The sequence below is a fragment of the Anopheles arabiensis genome, chromosome 2 (assembly GCF_016920715.1).
Source record: "Anopheles arabiensis isolate DONGOLA chromosome 2, AaraD3, whole genome shotgun sequence".
In the NCBI taxonomy this organism is placed as follows: domain Eukaryota; kingdom Metazoa; phylum Arthropoda; class Insecta; order Diptera; family Culicidae; genus Anopheles; species Anopheles arabiensis.
Window position 1 is genome coordinate 6,303,731 of NC_053517.1, and position 14,640 is coordinate 6,318,370.

General features: G+C 43.7%; 1 protein-coding gene across 1 annotated transcript in view; it reads left to right on the forward strand.

Annotated features, from left to right (window-relative positions):
- Positions 1-14,410, forward strand: part of LOC120907314 (forkhead box protein O) — a 59,177-nt gene extending 44,767 nt beyond the window's left edge. The window contains exon 10 of the mRNA XM_040319060.1: positions 11,274-14,410. The gene's annotated coding sequence lies outside the window, so the exon portion shown is untranslated. The remainder of the gene's footprint in view (positions 1-11,273) is intronic.
- Positions 14,411-14,640: the final 230 nt, after the last annotated feature.

A 14,640-nucleotide genomic window follows, 5' to 3' on the forward strand; every position in this document is an offset into this window, starting at 1 on the left:
GTACTCTCTTGCCACGCCATCTCTTCAACAATTCACTACTATTGCCGTTGATGGCACATCCGAGAAAAGACCTGTGAACTTTTGCGAAGAGAGAGAGGGAGAGGAGCATCATTTAAACCTCATTCAATTGCACGGCCCCATGGACCCCAGGGGGGTGTGGCAAAGGTGCGCTCCAAAAAGCCGGTCGGCGCCTATTTTTCTACCAAGTCTTTGCGCTGTTGTGAATAATCTACTTTCTTCAGGTACGAGGCTTGCCGGCGGCAGCTTCTTGCTTCAATCTGGGCTGGTGGGAGGTGGTACCGTTTACGGCTCAATTTCATTCTTTCTTTTCCGTTCAAGACATCTTAGGAGTGCCACCCCCGCCTGTCAGAGATTATTCACCCCCCCCTCCCCTCCCCCTCGCCGTGTAGATTGCTTTGAAAGGTGAGCCTCTGGCTGCTCTGATTTGTGCGCCTAATGTGGTCGTCTAACATTACGCACGAACGCGAGTGCGTTGGTACATATCGTGTAGCGAGAAACACATTAGCGACGTTGCTATTTTTATGTTGCGAAGTAAGAGACGGAGGGAGGCAGGATGGTTTTTGGGGGGCCAGATAAAAGCCCAACGTCTTCTGGTACGATGTGCTAAAGAGATTAATTAAAAAAGAGACTCAATTACGCAACGCTCGGAAGAACATATCGCTTCCAGCAGGTGCTTCTGATCCTCGGGGCACGACGCATCATCAAAAGTACTTTGATATTTTAATTAAACAGTAGTGTGAGAATGGGAAGGTGAAGAGTGATGGGGAAGAGGGGAAGCTGATTGAGGGCATATTTTTCTTATTTTGTTAACAGTGTTCCTCGTTCCAATTTTACGAGAAAAAACAGAGCGCGTGATACAAAAATATTCCTACAATAAAGAGGGAATTATTGTTAATTGCATTCATAAAATTGGAGAGACACTTTTTCGAATGAATTTGACATCATTTTTGCTTCGAAATAAAAAAATGAGAAAATTCAAATCATGGCTCAATAGACACACTCACTCAACTAATAAACCGCCCGACTGTGCCCAACCGGAACTATTCACGAAATGAATGCTAATTCCGTGAATCTAAATTTAATATCTCAGTGCATCATTGCAATTCTCAACCCACTACAACTGCAACTTCTATTGGTACCACCCGATCGGAATAAAATGACTTTAAAAATATACAACAACAACAGCTCAATTTATTCATGATGACGCGCGGAGCTTAGCTAACACGCCTTTTATTTGGCCAAACTCCCATTTTTGCATACGAAAATTAACCCATTTGTTGCGGCCGGCTCTCTGATGGTGCTGCTGCTGCTAGGTTTGAAATCGAAAATATTTCATTCGTGATTTATATTTTTATATTTTCAACTGCTGCTGCGCTATTTTGTGTATAAAATAAATCGCTTGTTTCTTATTTGTTTCAATGGAATGGTTTTTACACTACTCGTGGTGGTGTACTATGCGATGGGACAGTTGGGAGGGTTTCTTGTCGGATGCTACTTGTTGCACGCTCTACCCCCCAACCATCCATCCATCCATCCATCTCCCTTTCAGATTAGATCCTGATAGGGGGAAGGGCACTACACAAAAAAAAGGAACAGGCGAAAGATACACGACATGGCAACAAAATAAGTGTTTGTTTACAGATTGTTTCCGTCCGATAGCTCTCCCGTCCGTATAGCGTTGCGGTTGCTGCAATCCTTTATTCCTGTATTCCTGTTGCCATCGTACTGTGTGTAGTGTACTAGTTGCTGTAGGATGGTTTGTTTTATACCGATTTTTGTGCCATCGTGTGGTCAGTTTTTGGTCGGAGTTTATTGAGCAAACAAGTGTGAACGTTTGTATATTTGATTAAATTTTCAACTCTGCCTCTTTATTTTCTATTTTATAGTTTTGCCAACGGATTAACTGACTGATGAAAACGACAATCGTGTACTATTTGCTCCATTTCAACTGCAAACACATTTAATTTGAATCATTTTTATCCCTGTATGTTCTACAAGCTTTATAGAGTTTGTGCAAAAGTGAAGACAAATGTCTTCGTTTTATCAATACCAAAAGAATACTGCCCCCTTTCCAACTTCCTAGTTCCTGGGAGCATGCCATTCATCAGGCTCCCCCTCTGAACCGTGTTATCTATTTATCTGTCGTTCATCACCCCTTTCGCGCGCCGTCGAGTCAAAAGGGCTGCGCGGCCCTTCGCCCTCGGATGAGTTTCTCTGAAGCCTTTGGTCCTTATTTTATCGAGATGACAGCAAACAGTTGCCAGGGGTTGCATCGCTAGCACAAAAAGAATTGTACAAAACAAAGTGTAAGACGAAAGAAACAATCCTTCCTCCTTACACAACACGAAAAGGACGATAGAAAAAAGAGATGTGCATGAGAAGGGGAGCAATCTCACTCAAGCACCGCTCATCATATCGTTTCTTTTGCTGTGTGTATCGCGTGTAGGCAAGCGTTGCGTTGCTATTGCCACTCGCATTGCTTTGAGAAACACTTCTCACGGATTTTCCGGTTTTTTTTTTTGTTGTTGCTGCACTTGTTTCTATTGTGTAATATGCCACCCACCGTTAAGCCGATCTGCTTACGTCGGTGGCAAATGTGTGTCAGAAACGATGTGTGTCGGAAGTGTTGCTTGCTAAGGCTTTTTGTGTGACAATGGAGTTTCCTGCGGGAGGGACATGAGTTTTTCCTCTTATAATGCTTTGTTTCTTAGTATTAAACGGCTTAAGCTTTGCTGAAATCAATTGAAATACGTGTGTGTGTGTGTATTGCTGGGAAAAATACCTAACACCTTTGCCATTCTTCCGATAAGACTTGATCGTTTGACCCATCTACTACGGTCAGCAACAGTGTGTGAGATGATCAAAGAGAGAAAAGAACCAGTTGGGAAGGAAACACCATCATCCACCACCACCACCACTGCACCAAGCTGAGCAGAATCTATCGCCTGCCCGGGTTATTTTATTCATTTTAAATTTGCTCAACGATAAAATCATGCTCGTAAACTTTACAACCCGCTGCTCCTGCTTCTCGCCCCCTTTTGCAAGATGAAGCATGAAAATGATCCCCATGGCAGACGGGACACATACCACACACACATAAAAACACCAAACAGATCCAAACCCTCCGCTCTGCTAAACCTTCGTACACAAATTGTGTGCGCCAAACGTGTTTGGTTTGGTTTGGTCCGTCCTTGCCCCGGTGGGGAGGGGGGAGGAAGCCAGCAATAAGTCAACCGTTAAGTGGGTACAATAACGAACTTTACCATTACGCAAAAGTAGTAAACCTCGCATCACCACCACCGGCACCGCCACCACCGTCTAGAAGAGACAGCAGCGCTCATAGGAGAAGAGTTTTCTCTCTTTTTTTTTTGGAGGGCAAAAGCATTTCATCACAGAGCAATAGAGCAGCAAATGATGGGCGATGACAAGCACTTAGTCGTTCTGGCGGGAGGACAATAACTACTATATGCTTATGGTATGGGTTTTCTGGTGAAAGTGATCATATGAGATGTAAATGATGGCGGTGGTGGTTGTGGTTTATTGGTGATATGTTTTACAAGACACACCGGGCATGGTATTCAAATGGCACCACTTTCTTCGATTTTCGTTGGTGTCTGTGTTCGTACTGTCAGCACTGGAAGTTGGTTTTGTGTACCGTTTATTATTGCCTTTCGCGCTGCTATTCTATTTTGAATGTGGTTGAATTTATGTTGCCAAAAATGAAAGAAAAGAAATGACCGTTGCGATGATGTTTCATTATATTGAAAAGGTATTCTTGTAGCGGAAGTGTTCATGAGGGGATTGAACACACACTCTCTGTGATATCAGGTTTCAAAGTCCAACATGCTAATTCTACCTATTTTGATACTTTTTATCTCGTGCAGCTAATTGTTCCTGAAAAGAAAGCGATTCTTTTTGTAAAAGCACAATTCAAAACACAAATCACATCACTACCGAGCTTCATTGGCAGTGATGGCATTAGCCCAAGGGCTTTCCTTGGGTGCTACTAGGACGACAAGGAGGATTGGCCCCCAATTGGCCCGATTTTCCCTGGAACTTGTGCTGCAAAATGCCGCTTTTCAAACATGCACATCAAAACCATCAATTTAGCTGCCAAATTGGACGTTAAATTAATTTCCTCCCTCGCCGCTACAGTGGCAAGTGGTGGCACCCACCACCATCTCTCACCGCTGTTGTGTAAGTGAAGACGTTTTGGGCTGGCAGGCAATGGGAAATAATGGAATAATTTGATTGACATAACGTGAACAATCATCACCGGTTTTGTTTGGGGTGTTGTGCAGCATGGCGGTACGAAGGGAAGCAGCAAACATGGCATCGCACCGTTACCACCGCGTTAGCTTCTTATCAGCAGCTCCTTCCTGTGGGAGGAAGGTCGTGAGTTTTATGAAATTCTTGTGCACACACCACCCAGAATGTGGACGCGCGGCAATTGGTATGCAAAACGTCAAGCTTGCACACAGAGCTAATAAACTCAACCTTCGGGGCACTGTTTCAAGTAGAAGCAACAGTGGAGAGGAAAAAAATAGGAAAGGAAACCTAAGCAAAAGTGTCCCAACCACGGACAAGGAGTCACCGTTCTCCGCTCTCTCTCTCTCTGAACACTTGCAAGCCCACGAGGAAAGCGCGTTGGTGTGCTTCTCTTATCGCGGGACCGGTCCGAAAATAATTAAATCACCGCAAGGACAATCTGTCACCGGTGAGCGGGACAGCATTTATCACATTTATCAAATTAGTCTAAAAACTTAATGCTCTCTCGTTACGGACCCCTCCGGACTGTCGGGAAGTGGAGTGAAGTGGTGGGCTTTGGAAGGATCCAGAAGTTGAAGCATTTTTAAGCAGTAGATTTACTTCCTTTTTTTCTCTCTCTCTGTGATCTCTTGATTGAAGTTGGAAAATTTGCCGCATTTTGCATTGACAGTATGCCAAGGGAATCACAATAGAGTGGGGGGACATACATTGCGGAACCTTCCAAGTTCTTGTGGCGACTGAGGAGGAAGCGAGGCGTCACGATAAAGATGACGACCCCGACGATAACGAAGTCAATAAAAAGTTGCGAAAAGAACCCGCGGCCTGTGGCCATTCTCTCTGTACCCAAATGGAAAAAAAAAGTATAAATCACTTTTTATTCAATAAAACGGTGCTGCTGACGTACGCAAACCGTTTGTTGGCCAGCAGGATCGCATCTTGGCATCTGCGATCCCCTCCCAATGTCCTAGTAAAACGACGCGCAAAGCTGAAGCTCAAACTCCAAGCCCATCTAATGTTATGATTTAGATTTTCCCTCGTTTTTTTTGTTGGAGGGATGTGGAGGAGTTTTTATTTTCAAATCATATACGCCCCATCGGGTTCGCTGTGGCCCCAAACGATAGAGTTGAAATCGGTGGCGCCTGGGAAGCCTCTACCCTTATGAAGGGGGGAGAGGGCTTTTTTGTGGATTAGAGGCAGACACATTCTTTTCCGCTTCACATATTCAGCTCATAAGCATAATATGGAGTCTTTGAGGGGGGTGGTGGAGTGTGGGGAATGGGGAGTGAAACTACTACTACTACTACTGCAAGTTACGGGAGCCACGCGAGCATAGGAAGTAGTAAAGTTTTATTGTGAATCGAAGGAAAGGGTAACAACCCTATCGCGACGTGACTGGATGGAAGTTTTTGATGGCCTTTTTTTGTTGTTGCGACGCAAGAAAAGGACATTCAATTTTTATTGGAGCAACAGTTTTACGGGATGTTAATATGTGTGTTGGAGCCTGGATGTAAGGAGAATCTTTTAGTAGATCCTGTTGCTTGAAGAAGAACTGCTATGTCAGTGTTTTATTTGCGTCACAGTTGTCAAGTCGTACGATTTAACTCAAAGACGAAGGCGTTCCCTGCGTGACTCATATGGAATGAGGTCTCTTTGAACAGGAATAACTATCCTATTAAACCAGTAAATCAACAAGACATACATGACAAAGCCTATTAGTGACTTGGGCATAGTATTTCGCTACAGTTCTTGCGATAATTAAGAAGTTACAAAATGCAAGAAGTTACAAAATGCTGATCAAGCCACGTGGGGCGGTCCCGTGATACTGGTGTCAACTTGAAGGATCCGATTGCATGTCCGCCGTAGGTTCAATTCTAGAATGGACCCCCCCATAGAGAGAGCTGACTATTCGGCCTGCGTGGTACTGAATAAGTCTCCAAAGCCACGAAGTCCACTTAGGATCTTCCAAAATTATTGACATTGCTCTACTAAAGAAGTTCCCAATATATCATAGTTAAGAGCGTGGAATTCAATTTATTTCACACTAAAATGCTCCAAACAAACTCCGCAGAACTCCGATCGATCAATAACCTTTCAATTACACTTAAATAGGGGGGTGTGGGTCCCCTTTTGTAATTGAAAATGTACAACCGATTGTTCGATTGTTGTTGGCACACACTCTCTCCCTATAATGGGTACTTCCTTGCCCAATGTTGCGTTCCATAAACGACCAAAACGATATTATAGGCACTTTATTGGTGTCCTGGTCTGAGGTCTGGTCGCGCACACACCCATACAATAGGCAGAAGGAAACCAACAAACTGTTAACCATTAACTTGTTGCGTTTTGTGTGTGCGTTTTAGCCTTATCAAAAGAAGCGAATTTTTGGCGTGTTCTTCAGCAAGGGAAACAACCAGTAAAAAAAGCGAATCTAAAAGAAATCATTCCCTGTCCAACACTCCAACACCGACTGCTTCTCTTTGCAAGACGTAACAAAAATTCAAAATGATTCATTGAATTGGTCGCTCGGCGCTGGTGGCGCCCGTTAGGTCCTACCCAATTACCCCAACAACGCAACAACTTGCCGTCGACTGCATCCTCTTACCATCTCCGCCTTCTCCTCCTCCGGGCAGTACATCTCTGTACAAAGCGCTGTACATCGATTCGCTTCCCAGGCTTAAGCTGCTGCTCTTTCGCCTGACGCTCTGTGACCGCTAAATGCGACATGAAAAGCGAAACGATTTCGAGTGATTTTCACATCCTTGTGCCGTTTATTTTTTGTGTTCAATTCCCTACTACCAAACGAAGGATGCGTGGTGTGTGTTGTACCACTCACAGGGGAGCGCGCGCGCGGTGATGGTGAAAGTGTGATGATATAAATTATGCTTTTCAACTTCACTTCACTTCATTTCCTAAGGCAGCGTCGTCCTTTGAGCACTACTGCTGCCTCGAAATCGTTTTTGGCTGAAGATCCTGGTGGCGTTGTTAGCAGTATTATGGTTGGCTGGTTGGCTGACGGCAAGTGGCTGTGAACACTGGTTAAGTATGTCCGCTTCCGCTATTGCTGTGCCAACTGTGGGAACGAAGGAGCAAGCGCCGAGCACCAATAAATAGTTTCATTGCTGTGGTTTCAGGCATTAGGGAGGAAAATCGAACAGTGCGGTTTGGCGAGAATCAGCGTTTGTGGTGTTAAGGAATTAATTTCCCCCCTGAATGATTCAGCTTAAAGTGGAATGCAAAAGTGATTCAAAAACATGTAACAAAATGACCTTTTTTATTTAAATAAACTTAAACACACCAATGAGGCAACTTTTGTGCCAACCGACCAAGTAATCTACCCTCTGCTTCCATTTTCCGGATGACCTACAGAACCGACTCCGAGTCCGGCTCACCAGAGATAAGCCACTCGATGACGCCACGCCACGAGGACGGACAATGAAATCGATGCTCTCTCGCTTTTGCCGCCCTGCTCAATGGCCAATTTGCCTTTCCTACACTTCTTCTGCCTCTTGGTAGAGAGGGGACGTATAGTGTCGTCCTCTTTTGTGGTTGTCCTTCACAGAAAAAGGAATGTCTTTACACACAAGTAGTAGCAGCAGTAGCAGCAGCAGCAACATCACAAACCAAAAAGGAAACGTTCACGTCCACGACTCTCCCCCAGTGAAAGCAATCGAATCGACAAACGGTTGACGGTAATTTGCTTCATCGAACACAAACGTACAAGATCATCCTTTGCCACGGGGATGGGTATGTACAGAGAGAGCGGAAAGACACACAGAAATGGGATGAATGGACCGAGACAGACGCAATTGGACATCCCGAGCAGACGGTCGTTCTCTCGGTGCCACGTACTTCAAGTACTTGCCTCTGAATCCTAGCCTCTCGTGAGGGGGCCGGGCTGGTGGTAGGGAAGCAGGAGAAGGTACAAGAATCAATTGGATCTAATATAAATGTTTGCAGTTAGCAGGATGCCACCCTCCGCCCCCCCCCCCCTCCCTGGTTCATTGCAGTCGAGAGCACAAATCGGGCGGAAATCAGATGCCGCTCAATGTTTCTCTGCCCTACGGAGGCTGTGTGTGTGTGCATGGGCGGACCGGAGCGGTGGAAGGATAAATAATTGTATACGTTTCCTATTGTATCAATTTGGGGCGTTGTTGTAGCTGCTGTGGCATCCTTATGCTTTCGTTGGCCATGCCGCCACACTGGGCACACAGAAGGAGGCCTCCCCTGGGAGTCGTCGTTTCACTTTCATCGCCAGTTTTCTTTGCTCTTGCGGCTTATATCCGTCCTCGTAGTGGTCGTTAGAGTGTGTGTGACGCATGGAAGCTTCTGTGTCGGACCGTCGGCAATCGAAATGATGGTCATTTGTACATTTGCACGGCGAGGAGAAAGTGCTTCTCATCATCCGGGGGCCGCGCATCATACTTCCGACTTCTGAGGCGTGCGATTCCTATTGCCGACACTTTATGGATGGGACCGATTAGCGTAATGAAGAGGCCAGACCGACCCACCTTCCCAGTGTGTGTGTGTGAGTGTGTGAAAGGCTGTTCTTTTCGTGTTGTACGCTGCCTGCTGGCTTAAGGACACCTATAAAATCAAACGGCATTGGCATAATGATGGGATGGTGGTGTCGTCCTTTTTTTCCTTTCGCTTTCTTGTTGTAGCCGTTCATGAATGCCGAGATAATGATGTGTGTGTGAAGGGATGAATCAATGTAGGATTAGTTGAGATGTGTAGGTAGGAGAGAAGGGAGTGATTATTTGAGGGTGACGCCTTTGGGATTTCAACTGCGGGGCTCTTTTGTTGAATACATTTTAATTAATTAAGATATGATTTATTGTGCATTAATATAATACAATTAATGTCCATCTCTATGGTCATTACTGTTGTCTTGATATGAATTAAATCTAGATAAGTAGATATTATTTAAGAATTATGTTAAAATCATAACTTGATATTACAAGTGTATCTTCTTGATGATCCAATTCGGTGGTTTTATATCGCAAAAAGCACGGAATTGAAGAGCGAATATGAACGTTTTAAGAATTCCGTTTAATCAATGCCACACAAATGAAAATCCCAAAAACCATCCTCTCTAATCTTATGAACCGATTTCGAACATCTTTCTTCGTCCTCCCGGCTTTCGTCGTCCTCATCTCCTTTTTCATCTAATTTTTATAAAAACCCCTTTTGTGTGTTGTGCGCGGTTGTTGTAAGCAGCGCGGCGGCGCTTCAATGCATAAAAGCAATCGCTTCTCATCTCTTACGCCCCCTCATCTAGCGAAAAGTCTTATCAAATTAAATCTTCATGAACGAATTGAGCGAAACCCAATAAGGTTGTTCCCCACGCCCGCGCAAACGAGAAAGTTCAAATTTGCGCACAAACGATATTATCACGCTTTCATTAACCGCAAAGAAAAAACGTCGTTATTTTTTTTCTCTCTCTCTCTCTCTTGTGCATTCAATGACCGTGGGTGTTGCCTTAGCGACGATTTGCGTAAAGCAGGCCAAAAAAAGGGCTTCAAAATCAGCCCCGTGTCATGTCACAGTGAGCACATCACATCACAGCAGGTTGCTTAAGAAAAATGAGTAGGAATCGTACGAGGGAAGGGAAAAACTTTTCCTTCGCTTATATACGTACCGCGCTAAACAGGGAAAAAGTTGTGGCAGAGAGAGCGCAAGAAAAAGAAAGCAACTCTCCAGTACACAGGACGAACCGATTTGTGGTGTGGTGAAAAGGTGAATGAATATTTAATCATTCCATAATCGAAACTTATTCCTGTCACACCTCGATCAAGCCCGCGCGCGATGGCAATCACGATTGTGGACCAAAAAAAAGAAGCGCAACAAAAATGTGACAAAACACATCAAATTTGGGAAGACATTTCGGGAAACTTCTTCCTCCACTAACTGGCTCGGTTGTTCATTACGAGGCCAGAGATTGCCACCATATCTCGGAAGCGCGCTTCGAAACCTTTTCGCCGAAGCATTGTCGTAACTGTCAGATATCAACATCATCCTTAAACGTGACGCTGATGGTGATCGACGGATACACGGAGAGGGGGGGGGGGGGGAGTGTATTATCCCGTTCGAGATATGGGTGATGAATATTTGACGAAACTTCGTCCATCATCATCATCATCATCCTCATCGTTGCCAACATCTTTTGCACCTTCGCGTGCTTGATAGATGTAGTGGATCACTTATCGAGAGCAGTGCTCGCTGGTACGGTGTGTGTGTGCGGATAAATTGGGCGGAAGCCACTTCCCTATTGAGTCGATTCATTCGCATTGAAATCACTTCTTGCCACGGGGGTTAAGGACACACGGATGTGTCACGTAGTGTCAGGTCAAGGGAGCTGCGCTAAAGCGTGAAGAAGGTATAATCTTCACCGTGTCAAACACACCACTTCTGTACGCCCGTTCAATGAAACGGTAAGCTAAAAGGCTACAGATTGCAATCCACTGCTGCACCAGCAGACGACAGACGACAGTGTGAGTGTGGCACATTGTAGCGCTTGTTGCGCCGTGTCAAGTGTCGGGGCGAAGGGATTAGTCATCCGCTTAGTCGTCGATGTCGTCCTCCGTCCACCGGCACACCGGCAGCTTAGTGATTGAAATTCCTATAAAGAGCTCGGCGTGTGGTACAAGCAGCAGCAGCAGTACCGGAGGAGATAGTCTCAATCGATAGTCTCGAACACAAGTGGATGCTGCACAAATGGAGCCTGCATGAGAGCAAAGGGAGGATCGTTTTACAATACGAACTTGAGATTTTTGAATTACGGTACTGATGGTGGGGGCATTTTTGAGTAAGTTTGAAGACACTTTTTGAACGTGGAAAAGGTTTGTTATGAAGTAGAATGTTATTATGAATGTTATTCTATTTCCATTAATCATTAATTCAAATTTTTGACCGTTATGATCTATTTTTTTCCTCTCCAAAATGATCTAATTTTCGTTTCCACTTTCTTCTCTCTCTTCTTTTAGAATGCATCCCCTTGAAAGAGAAGCCCAGCTTGCCGATTGGGGGAGGAGAAAATAAAAACAAAACACCGACGACCGAAACGACTCACGTGGGAAGTGCTGAACAACACCATCGCACTGCTGATCGTACGTGATCGTACCAGAAACTGGGAGAACGAAAGGAGGAAAAAGGCTCTGCAAAATGAGAAATTAAACAGACAAGCCAAGCTTTTTGTTTTTAATGTACATATAGTGTATGCGAGAGCATAAGTGCGTGTGAGAGAGAGAGAGCGAGAGAGAGAGCGAGAGAGAGAGCGAGAGAATGAATGGAGTCTCTTGTGTGAATGACAGCGAAGGCTAGTAAACAAGATAGAGTGACAGGTAGAGTTGATTAGTAGTAGGAGCGATAGTAGGCGCGATAGTAGGAGCGATAGTAGTAGAGTAGCGTTAGTTGCAATAGTTTTTACCTTAGTACCTATACGCAGCTATCCTTATGGCGAGCTCTAAGCTGTGTAGCGTAAGGAGCAGCTTAGTACATTGTTTTAAGATGCGCAACAACAACAAAAAGTCACACGCACACACATAGTAAGCGAGAGAAGGAGTTGTTTTTTGTTTGTTTCGTTCGTTCTTTAACTAATGTAGGGGCTAAGATTTACGGATTTATTTGTGTTTTTTTCCCTCTCTCTCCCTCTCCTGGTAGTGACATCTCATCAAAGCATTGTTAAATTGTTTGTTGAATTTTTATTTGATTTGATTTTTTTGTGTAGGAAACGAATTGTTTAACCGTTTAATAACTAACAACATTGCAAAGGTGTGCAACAACAACTTGCTGCATCGGAAAAAGGGTGACAAACACTGGTTTAGTTAAGTCAGCCTCTTCCCATTCCCTTAAGCCGCCCTCCCCACTCATAATACTTCCGCGCTGTGTGAAAACTCAACTGAAAGTTGTTTATTGGTCTTCCTTTTACGACCGTTTTTTGTTATGACTAAACACTAAAAACCTGATCTTATCTTGTTATAATAGTACTGTTTAATAATTTTTTGTGCGTTTCGTTTATTATTATTATTATTTTTTTTTTGGGGCGGGGATAATAGAATCGTTCTTTTGAAGGCGACCGCCCGATAGTGTACAGAATAAGCTTTTGCGAAGTATGAAACCCATAAACATACGTATATAATAATCAAATGTAGCTTATCGAGTTAGCAATTAGGAGAAGAAACTGTACATACGTGACGACAATATAGGTTGTTAAGCTAAGCTATATATATACTCCGGTTGCTCTGGTTTTGGTACAACGATCTGTTTCGCCGACAAGCCCTTCCCAGCAAGCCGCCCGCCCCCGTATTGGTCGTTTTTCAAGCGATGGCTGCACAAGCTTCTTCTCGCTACTTAACACGCTACTACCACAAACGCTTGGTTGTTTGGTGAGATATCACTTTTGTGACAAGCGACCGTGTTGGTCGTTTGTCTCTCATTTGATAATTAAAAAAAGCACCAAATCAGCATAGAAATTTCCATTGCATAGGAAAACTTTCTCCATTTTCATCTCGATCACTAAACGAGTGCAGCTGTAGCCCCAGTTGAAAGCTGACGATACGATGGCGAGCGGTTCGTGTATGTGTGTGTGTGAGCGTGCAGCGAGTGCAGCGAAAATCATAGCTAAAACGGTACACATTAATCGGTGTAGAACTTCTAATTCAATAAATTGCCAGTGCCATTAGGGAAAACAAAACAGAAAACAACAAAATCTTCTATTTGTACTCGACGGTAGGGGTGTGTGTGCGCACGTCGCACGAGAAAGAAAGCTATTGCACCACACACAAACAAACAAACAGCGCTGTATGTATATTGTCGACTTAGTACGATCCTTGCTAGCTGTTAAAACAGAAACATCCTCCAAGAGTTCATCCCCTTTACACACACTCATTATCGTGTAGGTTTGTGTACAGGACCATGGTGTTGTTGCGTTTGTCGTTTTCTTTCTCGCTAGTTGATTCACGCGCATTGCTACTCTACAAAAAGGTGTTAAGAGCGACGATAAACGATCGTAAGGTACGATTGCACAGATTAGCTGTAGTAGGTTCCGATAGGGTAAAATATGGTGCATATAGCTGCAAAAAACTAGACATTACACATACACAGATACATATAAATGGCTGTTTTGCTAGATGAAGGTAGTGTTGTATACCGGACGAACATCCGTAAATGGTAGTCCCAGTTGTGTGATCAAAACTCTCGGGACACTAGTGGTACGGCTTTAGGCTTTAGGGGAGACACAAGTGAAATAAGCGTAACATAATTTCTTGCATAGATAAGGCGAGTGTGTATGGGCGCGTGTCCGTTTAAGTGTGTGTGTGTGAGAGAGAGAGAGTGTTCTAGAGTTAATAATTCAAATCATACTTAGGCTGAATGGCGGGGGAGGGAGCGTAGAACATCAACAAAAAACTGCAACATAAATATCTAACACACTGTAATTTAAGAGAAATAATCGCGTGCGTGTTGTTTCACGCGTGTATGTGTATTGAAAGCACACAAAAAAAATGCGAGAAAATCCTGTTTGGAAAATTTCAAAAAAACACCATTAAGATTTCTTTTTGGTTTTGTTTCCTTTGCTCCTTCTGATTGGAAAACCGATTTTTGTAAAACACTCCCCCCTCTCCCCCTCCTTCTCCCGCACAGTATCTATGATAAGTGATTGTGGTGTACGCTTACGAGCTGCAACGAGGAGGAGCAAGCATGCAAGAAGGTGGTAGTGGTGTGTACAGTAATTAGTAATATTTCGTTTGGTAGCTTTAACGCGTGCTGCAGCAAGGGAGAGGTTACATTGTTAGAAACAAGAATTAAAGCAGTAGTAAAGTAAAGCAAATTGTGTAAAGAATCGTCAGTTAGTGAGCTAAGAGGCATCTAAAAGAGTAGGACAACACAAGCGCTTAAAATGGGAATAAGGAAGCTGTAGGGAGGAACTGATCGTGAAGGGCGCGCACTCTTATTATCAACATCCATTAAAACTATCCATGCCACTTTTCTTCAAGCCTTCAAGGGCTATTTTTTGTTTATTTTCGATTTTTTGTTTAATGCTGCAATTTTTACACTGAAATGCAAAAAAAAAACAAACAACATCGATGTGCAATTTAGTTAATGTAAACACACGACAGCTAAGTACGCAGAGAAGCAGTAGAGCGCAAGCAACACACAAACAAGAGAAAAATTACACTTAAAAACTAATAAGCAATGCTATGAGTGAATGCAAAAAACAGACAAATGGAAAAGTAAAAAAGGGGAAAACAAGGCATCGTAGAACGTTAAATAGAGGGCTAGAAAAGAATAAAGAGTGCGTCATAAAACGAAACATAAAAAACCACAAAACAAGCAAGCAAAACAAGATGGAGC